We start from the raw sequence: 20139 nt of genomic DNA on the forward strand, positions 1-20139 counted from the left end.
GTGCTTTCGAACTGCTAGGTTGGCAGGAGCTGGGCTGGAGCAACGGGAGCTCACCCCATCACGTGGATTCAAACCGCCGACCTTCTGATCGGCAAGCCCAAGAGGCTCAGTGGTTTAGACCACAGCACCACCCACATCCCTAGTAGACAAGAGGGATGGATTGAGAGTGCATCCAGCATCCCGCTGGAGTGGGTTCCGCAGTTGAACGATGCACTCTCAATCCATCCCAAATTGGCAGAGGATTGGACAAATTCAAGGAGGGCTATGCTCTGCTTCCAGCAAAGCTTCTGAATTCCAGTTGCTGGAGTCCACAGGTGGGAAGAGTGCTCTTGTGCTCAACTCCTGCTGGTTGGCCCCTGCGAGAACAGGATGCTGGACCAGATGGGGCCTGATCCAGTGGGGCTCTCCTTAAGTCCTTATGTTATGTTCTGATGTTCTTCCTCTGTTTCTTTCTCCGGAGAATTATTTGTTTTCCAATCAGCCTGCTGTTGTTAGGTATCAGGCTATTTATTTGCAAATGTTCCCTTCACCCTCACATGCAGATTTATGCAAATAGCTGTCTCTGTGCAGCTCCCTCCTTTCCCTGTGATGTTTGCCTCAAGCAATTTCTGCGGAGGAGATGGAGAGTGAGGAGGGAGAATTCATTCTCATTTGCTGGCCAGCCTACCCAATCTGCTCTTTCTGAAACAATACATGAGCTGAAATCCTCCATCCTTCGAAATTTGCACTTTTCTGAATTTTCAAATGCAGTTTTCGTGGCCGAGCAGTGGGTACAAAAAGATGTTGTGAGTGGAAACAGCATACGAAAAATGCTTTGTAGAAGAGAAAATTGCTTTGCAAAAACTGTGTGTATTAGGCAAAATTGCACACAATGTATGCATCTCTTAGGAGAAAATTGCATTAAGAGGACTAATGAATTTTCATGAGGACTTTTTATTACAGTTAAAAAAAAACTTAGGCAGAAGTGTGGAGAGCCTAACTTACAATTAAAAAAGGAGAAGCTCTGACAATGTATCTGTTGTACCTTGAACCTCACATCCTGGGACTGCATGATCATAGGCACAGCCAGGATTTTTCTTGAGGGGGGCAAGACTTTGGGGGGGACAGAACTGAGCTATCTGTGATGTGATTGGTCAGTTAGTTAAATATTTTTATTTATTTACTTGGTGTGGGAGCAGATCCACCCCCACCCCCCGTACCCCTGTGGCTACGCCCATGGCTGCAGAAAAGCTGTCATAGTTGGGTTTTCCAAAGCTCAGAGCCTAACTCTTTCATCCAAGAGTGGGAGTCAAAGTGCCCAGAGCAGCTTATGTTTTAACCAATCAAAGAAAGGCACTGCCTGCCCCTAGATTTGCAATCTACAAGATGCAGCAGAAAAGGAAAAGAGGACAGGGAGGGAAGAGGGGAAATGCATTACTTCTCAAAGTCATCAGAGCAGGGAGCGAAGGGGACAGAAGTGATGCAGAAATGAGGAGAGGTGAACTTAAAACTGGAAAATATGAGAAAGTGAAAGACACAGGAGATGACAGATTCGCCCATTCTTAGCTGAGGGCACCAGACTGGGGAAGTCTGGTTTGCATTTTAGAACCATCATCTAAGCCAGATCTTGTTGGAACTACAATTCCCATTATCCCTGGGTCCTGGGCTTTGGGCCATTCTGGCTTTTGGGTCTGCTGGAGAGCACCCTGTTGGCAACCTCTGCAAAGGTAAAGGTAAAGGGACTCCTGACCATTAGCTCCAATCGTGACCGATTCTGGGGTTGCGGCGCTCATCTCGCTTTAATGGCCAAGGGAGCCAGCATTTCTCCGCAGACAGCTTCCGGGTCATGTGGCCAGCAGGACTAAGCCGCTTCTGGCAAACCAGAGCAGCGCACGGAAACGCCTTTTACCTTCCCATCGCAGCGGTACCTATTTATCTACTTGCACTTTGACGTGCTTTCAAACTGCTAGGTTGGCAGGAGCAGGGACCGAGCAATGGAAGCTCACCCCGTCGCGGGGATTCGAACCACCGACCTTATGATCGGCAAGTCCTAGGCTCTGTGGTTTAACCCACAGCGCCACCCGCGTCCCTGTGCCTCTGTACCAAACTTTATATTTACTGTATTGACCTGAATATAAGTCTCACTTTCCCCCCAAATTCTGACCATGAAAAGTTAAATTGCAGCTTATATTCACAACCTTTATGGTGTGCAGCCAGGAGTGTGGGGCAAACAGTGCCAGGAGCACAGCAAAGTGGCGCCTGCCCCATGCGTAGTCCCCCATCTTCTCCCCCAAAGCAGGTAAGGAAGAGAGTGAGGAAGGGAAAAGGCTTCTGGCAACGCTGTGCGGCTCTCCTCCCCTCCCACCCACCCAATATGCAGCCAGGAGCAGCAAGCAATGGAGCGGCTTATATTCGGGTACTTTTTCTTTTTTTCTTTTTCCCCCCTCCAATTTTAAAGGTGCAGCTTATATTCAGGCCAATACGGTATTTCTTTGTTTATTCTATAAAAATAATAAGTAAAAAAACACACACCTGAACAACCTGAAAGCAGTTTACAAAAAGTATAATAAAACAATGAAATTATCAGTTGTTAAAAAGTTAAAAACAATATCCATAAAGAATTAAATTCAACCTCAAGACCAGATTAAAACGCATGTCGGATTTCTACAAATCTGGGTAGGATTTGCCTAAACAAAATGGTTTTTAACCGGCACCAAAAAGAGTTCAGTGAAGACGCCTGCCTGATGTCAAAAGACGGGGAGTTCCAAAGTGTTGGCGCTGCCCCACTGAAAGAGAGATTTCTTACAAGTCTCACAAATCCATTTATTATGCTGTTGCTTGGTACTTGGGGTGGTCCCCACTCACAGATGACCATGGTTGAGACTTCTCTCACACTTCCACCGAGTTGCAAAATTTCAGACACAAACCTAACTCTATGTGTGGCCCTCGGGCTGAGGGGGTGGAGAGATTCCCCCGCTCCTGACCTATGGCTTAGGAAGAGAATTGCTCCTATTGGAACATAATGGCATTTGGAGCTAGCCTATATTTGTGGAGGTGTCCTATGGTTTCTCAAAGGATCCGCTGATGAGGTCGATGCGAATCGCTTTATTTGGGAAGGCTAAGCCTCCCCCGTCTGGAAAATGTGGAGAATCTGAAAGGCTGCCTGGGTTGATGTGAATCAAGAATTGAATTCTGAGCATAGCTGTCAAGGTTTCCCTTTTTTAAAGGGAAATTCCTTTATTCCGAATAGGATTCCTCGCAAGAAAAGGGAAAAGGTGACAGCTATGATTCTGAGCTGCGAGTCCTGCTTCTTCAAAACTGGACCGAGGAGAACTGGAAGAGGCGAGAACTGAGAAATTGTGTCTCGGAAGTCATTTGTAGGAACCTGTAGACTGCCCTGGAATCTATTTTAGCAAAGGATTTTTTTTAAAAAAAGTTTTACACTGAGTCAATAAATATTACCAGGGAGGCAGTCCCCATCCCGTGCCCCAAAGAACATAAAAGCCTGTTGCATGAGACCAAAGGACAGTAGCCAGCCAGATGCCTCAAGCAGGATTTGAGCACAGTAGCAGTTTATGTGGGATGTAATCCACTGAGAGCAGTCAAGTACAACATTCCTTGTAATGCTAGAGAAGACATGCAGGGGGATGTTTGGTCCAGCCAGTCAAAAACTTCTTGTTTCCTCCTGGCTGGAGCATCCTTCCTTTGCATGTGACTAGAGATGGGCGTGACCTTACCTGTCCAGGTAACAAAAGGACAAGGCATGCTGCCACTTTCTCTCTCTTTTTCTTAGATAGGAATGCTCTGCTAGCTTCTCAGCTAGCAGAAGCACTGGGATTAAACCCCCCATATGGGGTAGATCCAAATGTACATATTTGTAACTAAGTCTGCCTTCAGGGATCCAACTGTGAACTGATGTGAGTAAACTTCTTTTATTGACTTTAAATAAGATTGTCATGTGTTTATTCTTTTAAGAGGGATAAAACGGAACTTACCATGAATATACAATTCAATGCTGAATTGTATAAAATAGTGAAAGGCTTACACAAGCCTGCAACCAGATATCTGCTGTGCATTAAAAGGGGAATATAAACTTGGCTAAGTAAAGAAACTTGCTAACGCAAGTTAGGAAGGATATTAATAAACAATATATCCTCTCCTGTCTCCCTGAAGATTCCCAGTTTCTCCTGCTGTTTCCAGCAACTGGTCGTCAGAAGCACTACAGCAGGCATCCCCAAACTCAGCCCTCCATCTGTTTTGGGACTACAACTCCCATCATCCCTAGCTAACAGGACCAGCGGTCAAGGATGATGGGAATTGTAGTCCCAAAACAGCTGGAAGGCCAAGTTTGGGGATGCCTGCACTACAGTCTCCAGCCATGGAGGCAGAGCATAGCCATGGTGGCTCAATGGGAGAGCATCTGCTTTGCTTGAAGGTGGCCCCGGGTTCAATCTCCAGCATCTTCAGGTAGGGCTAGGGAAGAATGGAACCCTTGAGAGCTGCTGCCAGTCAGTGTAGACAATGCTGAGCTATATGTCTGCTCAGGATAAAGCAGCACCTTTTTGTGCTTGTGTTACATTTCTCCTTGCTTGGTCAACAGAGGAGCACTGTGCTGGTCCCAGGGGGTTACCGTGTGGCGTGGTCCAAGTCCAGTCCAAGGTTGAGGGTGTGATATGGAGGCTGTCCGTCAAGGCTGAAGCGGGGTCCAAGGCAAGGAGTCGGGTGTGGTCAGGAACTCTGGCAGAAGAGCAGGACAGGGTGCAGGCAGGAACAGGCTACCAACAATGTTGCTCCCACAACCTGGGACTGGGACTGGGGCTGGCTGGCTTTTATCTGCCCTGAGGCATAGGGCGGCCCCGGTCCACAGGTGACTCGCCTCTCCTGGCCTGGAGGCGAGCATTCCTCCTGCAGGAACTTAGTTCCCTCCGCCTCTCTGCCCTGAGCCTCTGCAGCTCAGGAGAGGCTGAAGGGTTATCAGACGCAGAGGCAACCTCAGTTTCCTCTGACAGGGCTGAGAGTGGAGCACCTGCAGGCAATGGGTCCTCCATCACCTCAGGAGCCAGAGCAGATTCAGCTGGTGTCTGCTCCTGAGGATCCGGCACAGGTGAGGCCCCTTCAGGTTCAAGCCCCAGCCCCAGCTCAGCTGGTTCTGGAGGCAGGGACTCCTGTGCAGGCTGGGATCCCTCAGGTTCAGCCTCTGAATCTGATTCCCAGGCCATCACAAGCGCCTTCTGCTTGTGGCAATCCAGAAGTTACCCCTGCTTGGAATGTCAAAGTGCATCCCCGGAGGACCCAAGTGTGGTTTGTTCAGTGCTTTCACCCAGCCCTGAAGGCTGAGCTGCCTCGCAAGTGCCCCTTAAGTGGGGGCTCAGCGTGACGCGAGTGGGGAAAGTCTGCAGTCGAATGGATTTCAGTATCTTTGCATTCAAAGTGCTTATCTAGAGCAGGGTTGACAGCCGGAGAATTTATGGTGCATTTCAGACACAAATTTCTGTCTTATGCACACACGAACACACACACACACACAGAGCATCTCCTACAATCACAAAGCAACAGTCTGGCTTGGCGAACGAGAGAGACTTCCAATTAGGGGAGGAAAGTCTTGTTAATAGCGGACAGTAGGAAGGGGCCAATTTGGCAGAGGAGAGTCTGCCGCATTTGGCCAGCCTAAAAATACAGCAGCAGGACAAAGTCAGCAATAAAAGATGAGAGCCTGAATGGAATGAAAGGGAGCACAGGCCCCAGAGTGGTTTCTCAGGGATCTCTCCTTCCAAGAGAGGGAAGAAAGATTCTGGGAAAAGGAGGCGAGCTCAAACACATGAACCCCCAGATGACTGACGGCCTCTGGATCCAATTAGCTGCAAACGCCACTCATCCAGCTCTGAAGCATCTCTGAAGCAGGATGCTGCCTCTTGGCCTTGTGTTATTTCCGTGCCCAGGCTGCTCTCTAGCTCATGTACACTGCAGCAATCTTGTGATGCCCAAAAATGTGCCCACGTAGCATGTAGGCAACCAGAAAGTAAAACTGCCACAATCGTGATGGCATTATGCAAATCGGTGGTGCGGCCGCATTTGGAATACGGTGTGCAGCTCTGTTCGTCTCACCTCAAAAGTGTGGGAACGTTCAGGGAGGCAGGAGAGGAGATATTGTTTAATTATATTCTTCCCAACTTGTGTTAACAAGTTCTACAATTTAGCAGAGTAACATTCCCCTATTAAACTTACACAGCGGATAGGTTTGCCAGGCTTGCTTAAGCCTCTAAAAGAAGTTTCCTGGTAATTCCCCTTTTATTCCCTCTAAAAAAAAAGAATAGACACGATACAGTCTTGTATAAAAGTACAGTGGACGCTCAGGTGGCAAACGTGATCCATGCAGGATGCACGTTCGCAACCCACAGCATTCGCAACCCACAGTGGCGCATCTGCACACACACAGGTTGCGATTTGGCGCTTCTGCGCATGCACAAAGCACAACTTAGCGCTTCTGCGCATGCTCAACCACTGAAACCCAGAAGTAACCCATTCCAGTACTTCCGGGTTTCGGCGGGTCCATAACCCAAAAAAACACAACCTGAAGCATCTGTAACCCGAGGTATGAATGTATAAAATAGTTTACTCACTCATTCTGTTCACAGATGGATCCCAGAAGGCAGACTTAAATTACAAAATATATACACCTGGAATCTATCCCATAGGAAGATAGTTCCTTTGTCCTCTCTTGGCTGGAAGCCATGAGTGCATCTCAGGTTGATGCTTCTTCAATGAAAGCAAGATGGAGAAGCCAGCCCTGTGCTTTTGTTACCTGCACAGGTAAAGTCATGCCCACCTCTGGTCACATGTAGAGGAAGTTTGTCCCAGCACAGGAGGAAACAAGAAGTTTATCTACTGGCTGGATAAACATCCCTCTTCATGTCTAAGCATGTCCACTCTAGGAATGTTGTATTTGACTGCTCTGTGTTTCACACCCCACAAAGAGGGATACTGTAGAGTTGGAAACAGAGGGTGTCAGGGACCGTGCTGAGGAGGGCTACACTGAGAAGGAATGGTGGGAGCCACCCCCTCCACCTGATCCTGAATCTTCCCAGGAGCAGGAGAACAGTATAGATTTGGAACAGTGGTTTGCAGAGGGACATAGTTCAGAAGGCAGAAGCTGGGAAATACTGGATGGGGAGCAACTAGGAGAAGAAACTCTGGAAGAGAGAGGGTTAACAGATTCACAGTCTCTGGACAGCACTCCTCCGCTCAGCCCAAGGTCAAAAAGAGCTCCAAAAGTCTCAGAACAGAAAGCACAGAGGGTACAAGCTCAGATTACAAGACCTGGGAGTGACATAGATGAATAGGGACAGAAGAGGGTGTGATCCTTAATTGGGAGCACCGCCATTCTAGGAGATGTGTTCTTTGTTCTCTCGCTGTGATTATTAACTGGTAAGACGTTCCTTCCTTTGATCTTCTTATATACTGCTACGGGGGGAGAAAGTCGATTCCCCGAAGCCTGAAAAATGGTATGGAGTGACCCCCCTATGAGGAAAAGCTAAAAAGTTTGAGAATTTTTAGTTTGGAGAAAAAACGAGTGAGAGACACATGATAGAAGGTTATAAAAGTATGCCTAGCATGGAGAGAGTGGACAGAGAAATGTTTTTGCCTCCTCACTCGTAACACTGGAACTTGAATGAATGAATGAATGAATGAATGAATGAATGAATGAATGAATTCACTGGAACTTGTGGAGATCCAATGAAGCTGGATGTTGGAAGATTGAGGGAAGATAAAAGAAAGGACTTCTTCACATAAGGCATAAATGATGGAACTGGCTCCCACAGGAGGCAGTGATAGCCACCAGATGGTTTTAGAAGAGGATTTGACAAATTCATGGAGGAGATGGCTACAGGTGGCTACTAGCCATGATAACTATGCTGTGCCTCCAGAGTCAGAGGTAGAAATGCTTCTGAATGCCAGTTGCTGGAAACCAGAGGAGGGGAGAAGGCTCTTGTGGTCTGGTCCTGCTGGTGAACTTCTCATTGGGGCATCTGATTGGCATAGCTGCCAATGTTTTCCCCTTTTTAAGGGGAATTCCCTTACTCCAAATAGGATTCCTCGCAAGAAAAGGGAAAAGTTGACAGCTAGGCTCATTGGCCACTGGGAAAACAGGAGGTTGGGCTACATGAACCAAAGATCCAGTAGGCTCATATGTTCAGAAGGCCATGAGTCTTTCCATGCAACATGGGATGTTAGCATGCACTGTTCCTAGCTTGCAGCACGAGAGCCACACTAGCTCTGCATGTTTTCCATTCTGCCCGATATCCAATGCATGCAAAACTGTTCCCGTTCTGCTGCAGTTCATCTTCTGCCAATAACCACATTATTCGTCTCACAATTTTGACATGTTGGGCTGTCACACACACCCTTAGAACCTAAAAAATGGACACACAGCTATCTGAAGGATGTTGTCCCAGAAAAGACCCAAAAAAATGGTATTCAATTTGAGAAGATAGCTAAAAACTGGGAGGAGGGGGGGGGGAGGATATTTCCTATTATATGTGAATTGCCTGGAAAAAATCCACTCTATAGTAAGAATGATTAAATGAACTTATTGTAACAGAATGCATATAAGCCAACCTAATAGGTTTATGGGAAAATGGGTATTTTTGTAATGTTTGGGGATAATAAGTTTGATGATAATGCTCCAGCTTGTGCTGCTTTCAGCCTGTTGTAATGCAAGGAGTATTATCTACTTTACTGCATTTAATAAAAACTGAATTGTATTAACATCCTTCCCTGATTGTCCAGGAATTGTCCAGGACTCACAAAAGAGAGATTCCCAGGGTTGCTTAGAAAGCATCTGTAAGGCTTAAACCAGTTGTGCAGTATAGAGGGGTCCTTGGCTTTGTGAGTGGTTCCAGCTTGAAATATTTGAAAGGGTTAAAGGTAAAGTAAAGGGGACCCCTGACCATTAGGTCCAGTCGTGACTGACTCTGGGGTTGCAGCGCTCATCTCGTTTTATTGGCCGAGGGAGCCGGTTTACAGCTTCCGGGTCATGTGGCCAGCATGACTAAGCTGCTTCTGGCAAACCAGAGCAGCACACGGAAACGCCGTTTACCTTCCCGCCGGAGTGGTACCTATTTATCTACTTGCACTTTGACGTGCTTTCGAACTGCTAGGTTGGCAGGAGCAGGAACCGAGCAACAGGAGCTCACCCCGTTGTGGGGATTCGAACCTCCGACCTTCTGATCGGCAAGTCCTAGGCTCTGTGGTTTAACCCACAGCACCACCTGCGTCCTTGAAAGGGTTAGCCATGGTGAAATGATGTTTCTTGCCACCTCTAGGATGCCCAGAAAGCTTACTGAGAAGGCTACCTCTGCCTTGTTAGTGCTTGTAGCTGCTGAGCAGGCTCCGTGGGGATGTATCCTGCTGCAAAATAACTGGCTTGAAATAGAAATTGCTGTGGAGCCGTCACAGCGAGGTCCCAATGAAATTGGTCCAGAGGCAGTGAGTGGTGTGAGTTGGCCGAGGAGACAGAAATCTATGCAGGTGGGAGAGCAGCTGCCTTGCATGTCGAATGTCCCAAGTTCAAACCCCAGCAGACAGGGTTGGGAATATTCCTGCCAACCAACCTAGAGATTTTCTGCAAGTCAGTGCAGATAATACTGAGCTAGCTGAAGGTGTTTTCCTATGCTCTACTTTGGGAAGGCCCTTAGCTCAGTGGTAGAGCATCTGCATGGCATGCAGAAGGTCACAGGTTCAATCCCCAATGGCATCTGCAGGAGGGGTTGGGAAACAAGAAGAAGAAGAAGACGACCTTGGAGAGCTGCTGCAATGGTCCGATTCAGTATAAGACAACTTCCTGTGTTCCTGTTTAAACCATCCTTTTTGTTCCAAAACATGAGAACAGGATTCTGATTCTTACTTAAACGGCACAGGACCGCAATACCTTGAGGACCGCCTCTTTGCATATGAACCCACCCGTACCCTGAGATCATCTTCTGAGGCCCTCCTTTGTGTGCCTCCTCCTTGAGGGGTCCAGAGGGGTGGCATCTCCAGGGACGGCTAGAGACGTCCCCTGCCTGAAATTAGCTCTGATTCCTGCAGCGCCGCAGATTGAACTAGGTGACCCTTTGGTTCCCATCCAGCTCTATGATTCTCTGATCCCATGAAACCCTGGAGAACCCCTTCCAGCCAGTGCAAGCGATGCAGGGCTCGATGGGCGAACGTTGTCTAAATCAGTAGAAGTTCTGACTTCCGCCGACGGCAGAAACTGGACTGGGCTGATCCCTGCTCCACTCCTGCTTGCGAAAAAGTTTTTTTAAAAAAATGTTGGCAGGCTTCAAACCATGTTTGGGCAAAATGGACAGTACTTTTGCCTGCTAGCCCCAATGGATCTCTCCTTCGCTCCCTCCTGAGCTCTTTCTTCCCCTTTCCCTCTTAACTGCTTCTCATTTCTGACAGCCAATGCAAAGATAAGGCATTTTTACAGCAAATTTGGGGGGATGGGGAGAGAGAGCTGTGTATCTTGATTTGTTTTGCTGCTTCGTTTTTATTTCTGTCCTTTCTCCTTCCCCCTCTCAAACCGCCCCTCCCTTTTTTTTTTTACTCCGGTGCTTTGTCTTATAGAAATTGATTATCTTGTCTTGCTGCTTACTAGCGAGAAACCTGGGGGATTCTTTATTCTGCGCTAACGTTTTCCATTCCTGCATTCCTCCTGCCGTAAAATGATTTATACGAGCGGTGGAAACGCAGGCCATTTTCAGCGGGACCGGCTTGCAAGCTCTGTCGTGTTAAAGGGGCTTGGGGGATAATAAATCACACTAACCTCCAGTCCGGAATGTAATCTGGGCTCGGCTTCTGTCAGATCAGATCAGGCTGGGCCCAAACGCCGAGGTGAGACAGCTGCACCATGTTGCCCAAGATACCTTGCCTGCAGGTACCAGCATGACCCAGCAAGAGGAGGGTCATTAGGGCACCATGCAAAGGGCATTCATCCAATTATTTATCATTTATTTATTCCATAAAATTCATACACCACTTGTTTAGTGTGGGGTTTTTTTTAAAGGAACCCCCTCAAAGCGGTTTGCAAAAAAAGAGATAAAGCAATAAAATTATGAACAAGAAAAATTAACAACAATAATTTAAAAGTTTCAAAAATTTAAATTAACAAAAAACTAAAACTCCACAGAACCATAGAGTTGGAAGGGACCACAAGGGTCATCTAGTCCAACCCCTCCAATGCAGGAATTGTTTGCCCAAGGTAGGCTCAAACCCATGTCCCTGAGATTAAGAGTCTCATGCTCTACCAGCTGAGCCATCTCAGCTGAAGCCTGCATCAGCTTTCTAAACATCTGGGCTTGCCTGAACGAAAACGTTTTATCACAGGTGCCAAAAAGAGTACCGTGAAGGCTCCTGCTCGATATCAATAGGCAGGGAGTTCCAAAGTTTGTGTGTTTGAAAATGGAATAGAAGCAATATATTCAGAACAAAAAGCTAAATTGATAGTAAACAATGTGGTGACAGAGGAGTTTAAAATTGAAAAAGGGACACGACAGGGGTGCCCTCTGTCCCCTCTATTGTTTATTTCAGTTCTGGAGGTGCTATTGAACATGATTAGAAAGGACCGGTTGGTACAGGGAATTGAGGTCGGAGTGAAACAATACAAATTGAAAGCATTTGCAGATGACCTGGTATTAACATTACAGGAGCCAGTCTCTAGTACTAAAAGAGTGCTAGAATTAATTTCTGACTTTGGTCGGGTGGCGGGATTCAAGTTGAACAAGCAAAAAACTAAGGTTTTAGCAAAAAATTTGACAACTGCAGAAACAGATGAGTTCCTGAAACAGAATTAAATGTGGTTAAAAAAGTAAAATACCTAGGGGTGTATCTGACCTCCAAAAATTTGAATTTGTTTAAAGACAACTACGAGAAATGTTGGTCAGAAATCAAAAGAGATTTGGAAACGTGGTCAAGATTGAAACTTTCCTTGTTGGGCCGAATAGCAGCTATAAAGATGAATGTATTGCCAAAAATGTTATTTTTGTTTCAGACCCTACAAATCGTGGACAAGGTGGAATGTTTTGGAAAGTGGCAGAAGGATATTTCTAAGTTTGTTTGGCAGGGCAAAAAGCCCCGAATAAAGTTTAAAATATTAATTGATGCGAAAGAAAGAGGGGGATTTGCCCTGCCAGACTTGAGGTTATATTATGAATCTGCAGCCTTCTGCTGGTTGAAAGATTGGATTTTACTGGAAAACACTGATGTCCTAGATCTGGAAGGGTTTGACAATGCTTTTGGGTGGCATGCATATTTGTGGTATGACAAGGTTAAAGTGCACAAATTGTTTAAAAACCACATTGTTAGGAGAGCAATTTTAACGGTCTGGACAAAATATAAAGACTTATTGGAGAGTAAGACTCCGAAGTGGCTCTCACCGGTGGAGGCCAAGGCACGTAAGAGACCTAACATGGAGGCCAATTGGCCTAAATATGGGGAAATAATTGAAAAGATTGGAGACAATTGGAGGTTGCAGAGCTTGGAAAAATTAAAAAACAAGGTGCGAGATTGGTTGCATTATGCACAAATTCAAGAAGTTTTTAAAGTAGACAAGAAGGTTGGATTCCAGGTGGAAAAATCAAAACTAGAGACAGAACTGTTAGAACCAAAAAGTAAACTACTTTCGAGAATGTATAACCTGCTGCTTAAATGGAATACCCAGGATGAGACAGTCAAATCCGCCATGATAAAGTGGGCGCAGGATTTGGGGCATAACATTATGTTTGAAGACTGGGAAAGGTTATGGAACACCGGAATGAAATTTACGGCATGTAGTGCCTTGAAGGAAAACATTATGAAAATGATATACCGGTGGTACATGACCCCAGTCAAGCTTGCTAAGATATATCACCTGTCTGATAATAAATGTTGGAAATGTAAAGAGGCGGAAGGGACATTCTTTCACCTCTGGTGGACCTGCCCGAAAGTGAAGGCCTTTTGGGAGATGATTCATAATGAACTTAAAAATGTACTTAGATTTACCTTACCTAAGAAACCAGAGGCCTTCCTTCTGGGCATGGTGGACCAGAGAGTGCTTAAGAAGGACAGAACTTTTTTTATGTATGCTACTACAGCAGCAAGGATCCTGATTGCAAAGCATTGGAAGACACAAGATTTACCCACACTGGAGGAATGGCACACGCAGTTGATGGACTACATGGAACTGGCCGAAATGACTGGCAGAATCCGAGACCTGGGAGAAGAAACAATCGAGGAGGACTGGAAAAAATTTAAGGACCATCTGGAAAAACACTATAAGCTGTATGAATGTTAAAAAATGCATCTTTTAGGAAACTCTAGCTTCAGTAAGGTTAAACTAAAGAAATGAAAATTAAGGCACAAGAAGTCTGAGATAGAATAATGAAATAACTTTATTGTGTTTAAATGAAAATGTACATGATTTGGGTTATAACACATTTGAAATTGGGTAACATGATAAAACGAAGGATACAACAAGTAATGAAATAAGTTAACAAATTGCTGGTGTTATGTATTACAGAGAATGCAGGGTTGGGAGGATGTGGGGAAGTCCAGTAGATTTGGAAAAAAGAACAAGAAAATTTGTAACCTTTCTACTTTACTCTTATAATATGTTCTTTATTCTTTTTTCTGTACTTTACAAATTCAATAAAAAATATTATTAAAAAAAAACAAAGTTTGTGTGTTGCCACACTAAGAAATGGATTTCTTGCAGATGCAGAACTGGTATCCTGTGGCACCTGTAACAATGCCAGTTCCAATGATCAAAGTGGTTGAGGGGGCGAATATGGGGTGAGGTGACCTCATAGACAAACTGGTCCCAAGCTCTTAAGGACTTTATAGACTGATAGTAAGACCTTGAACTCGGCCCAGTAGCAAATGGGCAACCTGGTGTTCTACACTGACAAGGCCTCACTCCTGTCAGCAACTGTGCAACCAAAATGCAGCTTCCAGTTCAAGTACAATGTGTTACCTTCTGGGCAATGGATGACTTGGGGTGGCCCTGCAAAACCATTGCAGATTCTAAGGGATGGAGCCATCAAAACCTTTTGTGGCAAATGAGTCATGCAGCACCTTCTAGATCTGGGACGGGGTACCTCCAGATTACTTATTTATTTCACCCTAAGGTTCCACGGAGGGACACGGGTGGCGCTGTGGGTTAAACCACAGAAGCTAAGACTTGCCGATCAGAAGGTCGGCAGTTCGAATCCCCACGACGGGGTGAGCTCCCGTTGCTCGGTCCCTGCTCCTGCCAACCTAGCAGTTCAAAAGCACGTCAAAGTGCAAGTAGAGAAATAGGTACTGCTCTGGTGGGAATGTAAACAGTGTTTCCGTGTGCTGCTCTGGTTCGCCAGAAGCGGCTTAGTCATGCTGGCCACACATCCCAGAAGCTGTATGCCGACTCCCTCGGCCAATAAAGCAAGATGAGCGCCGCAACCCCAGAGTTGGCCACGACTGGACCTGATGGTCAGGGGTCCCTTTACCTTTAAGGTTCCAAGGCAGGTTCCAACTTTCAAAGCACAACAACAGTTTAAAACCACTTACAGCCACAAACATAACATTCCCAAATGGCACACTCTTCGGATAACTCAGCTGGTAGAGTGTTAGGGCTGGAGTCAGGCCTAGGTCATCAGCAAAGTGATAACTCACTCGAGGCCAATGAAGTTCACTCACTGTGAATTTAAGGAGACAACCACAACTCAAGGCTAGTAGTCTCAATTGGGTCTTGCCCCAATGAAGCAGCTGTGAGGATTGAAGGTCCCGCCCTGTGCTCTGCCTGTTTTATTTCTCTGCAAGTTCTAGGAGTCCAGCGGGGAGGGGAGCTGGTCACAGCAGGAGGGGGAGACTCCCTGTCTCCATTCTGCGCTCTTGGCCACCCTCCTATCCAGCCTCTGCTTCAGCCTCAAAGTCTGAACTGCTCTCTGCCACAGCCTCTTCCTGTTCCCTAAACCCTGTCACCTCTTCTGCCGTCACCTCCTCCTCCCACTCTGCTCCCTCTTCTCCTTTTAGCCACTCACTACTGTGCCATCCCACAACCAATCCCTTGATTCAGAGCCTTCTTCCCCTGGGAGTTCCCCATGGGGTTCCTGGGCTGGTGTCTCCCACCTCTCCTCTGCATCCAGCCAGTCCATGACAATCTCAGGGTTGTGGGTTCAAGCCCACCAACATAAGGAGCTGGATCAGTCCAAGGGCCAATCTAGTCCAGCCACCTGTGGCCATCTAGATGCCCCAAGGAGAACCCTGCAAGCTGGACCTGAGCGCCATAGCACCCTGCCCACTTACGATCCCAGCAACTGGCCTTCAGAGACATATTGCCTCTGACAGTGGTGGCAAAGCACAGCCATTGCAGCCAGCAGCCGTTGATAGTTTCATCCTCCATGAAATGGCAATTGGTGAAGGGGTGAACTTTGGCAGACTCAATGAACAGTTCACACACATCACTGGACCTTTAGACCAACCACATCAAAATGTAAAGAAAAGGAAGGATCTTTTTTCCATATGTGGTGGGAGTGTAAGAAAGTTAAGGGTTTCTGGGAAATGATATATAACGAATTGAAAAAGATGTTTAAATATACATTTGTAAAAAAAACCAGAAGCCTTTTTGTTAGGAATTGTAGGAAGAGAGATCAATAGAAGTGATTACAAACTTTTTCAATATGCAGTGACTGCGGCAAGAATTTTAATGGTCCAAAAATGGAAACAAGAGGAATTACCGACAATAGAGGAATGGAGAATGAAACTTATGGACTTCGCAGAACTGGACAAAATGACTGGGAAAATTAGATACCAGAAAGACCACAAGTTCACTGAGGACTGGAGAAAGTTCACGAGTTATCTGGAAAATATTTGTGATGAACAGACAAAGCTAGTTGGATTTAAAGAGGCTTTGTGATGTTTGAGGGTATTGTAAAAGAAAAAGAGATGAAAGGATAGTATTTACTTGCAATATATGATAAAGGAAATGCGTATTTAATATAAAAAATATGAGGGTTGTGGGAGGAGCGGGGGGAAGTCAAAAAATTGTAAATTGGAAAATATGATTATGTTTGAATAATTTGTAAAAGAAAAACTTGTTAAAAATTTAATTTAAAAAAAAAATAGACCAACCACATCTGGAGAACGTGAGAATAGTCTGCAGGGAGGATCAGGCCATAGCCTGTCTAGTCCAGCATCCTGTTTTCACAGTGGTCAACTGAATGCCTGTGGGAAAACCTGCAAGCGGGACCCCAGCACAACAGCATCTCTCCACTCCTGCGGTTTCCAGCAACTGGTATTCAGAAGCATTGCTGCCTCTGACCATGGAGGCAGAGCATAGCGATTGCAAGTAGTAACCCTCAGAAGCCTTCTTCCCTAAAAAATTTGTCCAACCCTCTTCAAAACCATCCAAGTTGGATGCCTCCTGCAGCAGCGGGTTCCACATTTTAACCATGCAAAATAACTGCATTAAGAGGTTGTTGTTTAGTCGTCTTAGTCGTCTTTGACTCTCTGTGACCCCATGAACCAGAGCATGCCTTGGAAACTCTCACTTTCTTCTCAAAGCTTCTCCTTTTTTGTGTCCATGGAGCTTTCTTGGCAAAATACTGGAGTGGTTTGCCAGTTTCCTTCTCCAGGTGGATCACATGTAGTCTAAACTCTCGGCTATGACCTGTCCGTCTTGGGTGGCCCTGCTCATAGCTTCTCTGAGTTATTCAAGCCCCTTCGCCACGACAAGGCAGTGATCCATAAAGGGGTATTAAGAGGTACCTAGCCAATATTTTGGATATTTTATCTTAATCTCAATGTGTATATTTTTATATGTTCCCTGCACAATAGAAAAGTTTTGCAATCTTCACAATGGGGGGGGGGGCTATGCACTATGTATCATCTGTCTGTCTGTCTGTCTGTCTGTCTGTCTGTCTGTCTATCTGTCTATCTATCTATCCTGTCTAGTAATGGGCACCTTCATCTCCAGGAAAGCCCCCATCAAGCTTTGCTTGCTGTCCTCTGCCCCAGTCCATGTCTGCCCATATCTCATCATGTTCCCCTTGCCTGCCCCTATGTCCTTTTATATATAAAAAAGATGTCTCCCGAACTTAGAGCACTGAGCAGCAAAATGAGAAATTCTTGCTCAGAAGCCCAGAATTGCCTCTCCCCTGTGTTTGCTCTCCAGCAGATCCCGTTGCATATCATGTCTTAATTACAACCTTCCTTCCATGATCCCTGGAATACTTAATGTGCCCTGTGCAGGGGTTGGTGTTACCTCAAAAGTGGCTAACAAATGTATCTGCATGCCCCACTTAATCGGGCTAAGGATGCCATCATTATTCAGGCGAGAACCTCGGACATGAATATTCATGTGCTGCTTGCTAGTCCAACCGGTAAATGGAGCCTCCATCCTCTGAGCCTCTCCCTTGACTGGCCAAGATGAATCGCAAGGCCTCTTGGGGCCACTGGGTACATTTCCTCCAAATGAGAAAACCAGCAAGCTAATGTCTTGTGTTTTCCCTCGGATACATTCCCTACAGCACACTCTGTCACACAGAACCTCAACTCCATTTCCCACCGCACCCCCCAGAATGCCTGCAAATTTGATGTCAGGAGTCACAGAATCATAGAGTTGGAAGAGTCATTTAGTCCAACCCCCTGCAATGGAGGAATCACAACAAAAGAATCTCTGACAGATATGCCGCCCCTCCAGATTCTGTTTAAAAGCCTCCAAGGAAGGAGAGTCCACCACCTTCCGAGGAAGTCCATTCCATTGTCAAAGAGCTCTTCCTGCCAGAAAGCTATGTCACGGCTAAAAATTGGCCACTGTTTCTTTAATGCTAAAAGACTGAGGCAGCATGAGTCAGCGGCCTACAATGACTCCTGCAACCTTTCACCAAATTGTACCTGTATATATAGAGTGGTCAATCTTAGTGTTGGGTGTGGGTTGGTTGGATGGTAGAAAGCTGGTTGCGTTTGGTGTGTGTAAAAGCTGTCAGTTGTAGTTGGAGAAGAAGACCTTTTAAGAATAAAAGCAGCATTCTGCAAAGCACTCTTTCTTAAAGACTAGTTTGTGCCAACTAGGGTCTGAGGACCAGGCCAAGGAGTAAAAAGGAGGTCAGAACCCTTTTCTTTTTCAAACACTGACAAGCTATTCCTAATGTTGAGCTGGGATCTCCTTTCTTGCAACTTGAAGCCATTGGTTCGGGTCTTACCCTCCAGAGCAGGAGAAAACCAGCTTGCTCCATCTTCCTCATGACAACCCTTCAGATCATATCACCTCTCAGTCTTCTCTTCTCCAGGCTAAACATGCTCAGTTCCTGCAACCGTTCCGCACATGGCTTGGATTCCAGACCCTTGATCACTTCTGCACACGTTCCAGCTTGTCAATGTCCCCTCAAACTATGGTGCCCAAAGCTGGATCAGGCCAATGGCCCATCTAGTTCCGCATCCTGTTTCACAGCAGCTGACTAGGCACCTCTATGGGATGCCTGAAAGTTAGACTTGAGCATTCAGGAATTCAGGATAAGGGAGGAGGGCAGCAGCCTTTCCTCCTTAGGCCACAGAAATCCCCCTGTTGAAATTCTACACTCATGGGCAGCAGCTATCCAGGATTTCAGACCTTGTCTCCCCCAGTCCTACCTGGAGATGCCACTGGGGATTGAACCTGGCTCCTTCTGCATTCCAAGCAGGTGCTCTTCCATTGAGCCACAACAATTCACTACACTCAGTCAAGCTGTTGGTCCTTCGAGCTCAGTATTGTCTCCTCTGACCGGCAGTTCCTCTCCAGGATTTCAGATGGGGTCTCTCCCAGTCCTGGAGACGCCACTGGGATTGAACCTGGGCCCTTCTGCATGCCAAGCAGGTGCTCTACCACTGAACTCTTCCCCTGATGTTGTAGTACTATGGAGGAAAGGGCCTCTCACGCTTGGGCTGTTGTGCAGAATACCTTCTGTGTTTCCAACATCCCCACTTAGCTTACAAAGTTTAAAGAAAAGGAGCGTGATATTTTAGTGGGCAAAATAATAATAAAATAAAATAAAATGGGGGTGGGGATGAGAAGCTGTCAATTCTCCCCCCGCCCCCACTCCCACCACCTCCTCCGCCTTCTCTCTCATCTCTTTCAATGCAGCCTCACTTTCAGTTCAATGAAACTGGAGAGCCTGGCAATAACACAAAGGCTTCTCACAATGCTCCATTTCTCTTTCTTCTCTGGCATTTGTGCTGAAATATCTGCTATAGTAACTGTCCTCTCTCTCATGCATGCCTATCTCTCTCCTTAGAATTCAATCTCATTAAAGAGGCGTTCTTTGAAGGAAGTGCATCTGCATTACACAGAGACTCCTTCGCCAGGCTCGCTTCTTTTCTATGACATTTCCAATTACACTCTCTGGGCAGGATTCGGCAGGGACCCAGAGCCCAGAATCCGGGTCTTTGCTAAGGAGCAGGGGGGAGGGTGCAGTTTCAAGCAGAGATGCTGCTAAGGGGAAGGAGTGGTCGCCATGGGCATAGCCAGGGGGAGCAGGGGAGGTTCTGCACCCCCAGGAGAAGCCTGCCTCCCATAATGTCCCCTTCTGGGGGGTATAGTTAGCTATGATTTCCCAAAATAAGCTCAACAACTTTTGCTGCACCTGGCTATGCCCATGGTGGGCACAACCCTTTACCTCCCACCTGGCCCTGTGCTTTTAGTAAAAAAAACCAAAAAACTATACATATTCCCCTGTTTGTTTAGTGTTAAAAATCATAACCTGCTTTTCAACCCAGCTTCTCAAGGTATGATATAGTGGATAGGGACATGGGTGGCACTGTGGTCTAAACCACAGAGCCTAGGGCTTGCTGATCAGAAGGTTGGCAGTTCGAATCCCCGTGACGGGATGAGCTCCCATTGTTCAGTTCCAGCTCCTGCCAACCTAGCAGTTCGAAAGCACATCAAAGTGCAAGTAGATAAATAGGTACCGCTCCAGCAGGAAGGTAAACAGTGTTTCCATGCACTGTTCTGGTTTGCCAGAAGTGGCTTAGTCATGCTGGCCACATGACCCAGAATCTGTCTGTGGACAAACGCCGGCTCCCTCGGCCTATAGAGTGAGATGAGCGCCGCAACCCCAGAGTCGTCCATGACTGGACCTAATGGTCAGGGGTACCTTTACCTTTACCTTTACCTTTATGGTATAGTGGTTA

Source organism: Podarcis gaigeae (genome assembly GCF_964106915.1).
Source record: "Podarcis gaigeae genome assembly, chromosome: 16".
NCBI classification, from domain to species: Eukaryota; Metazoa; Chordata; class Lepidosauria; order Squamata; family Lacertidae; genus Podarcis; species Podarcis gaigeae.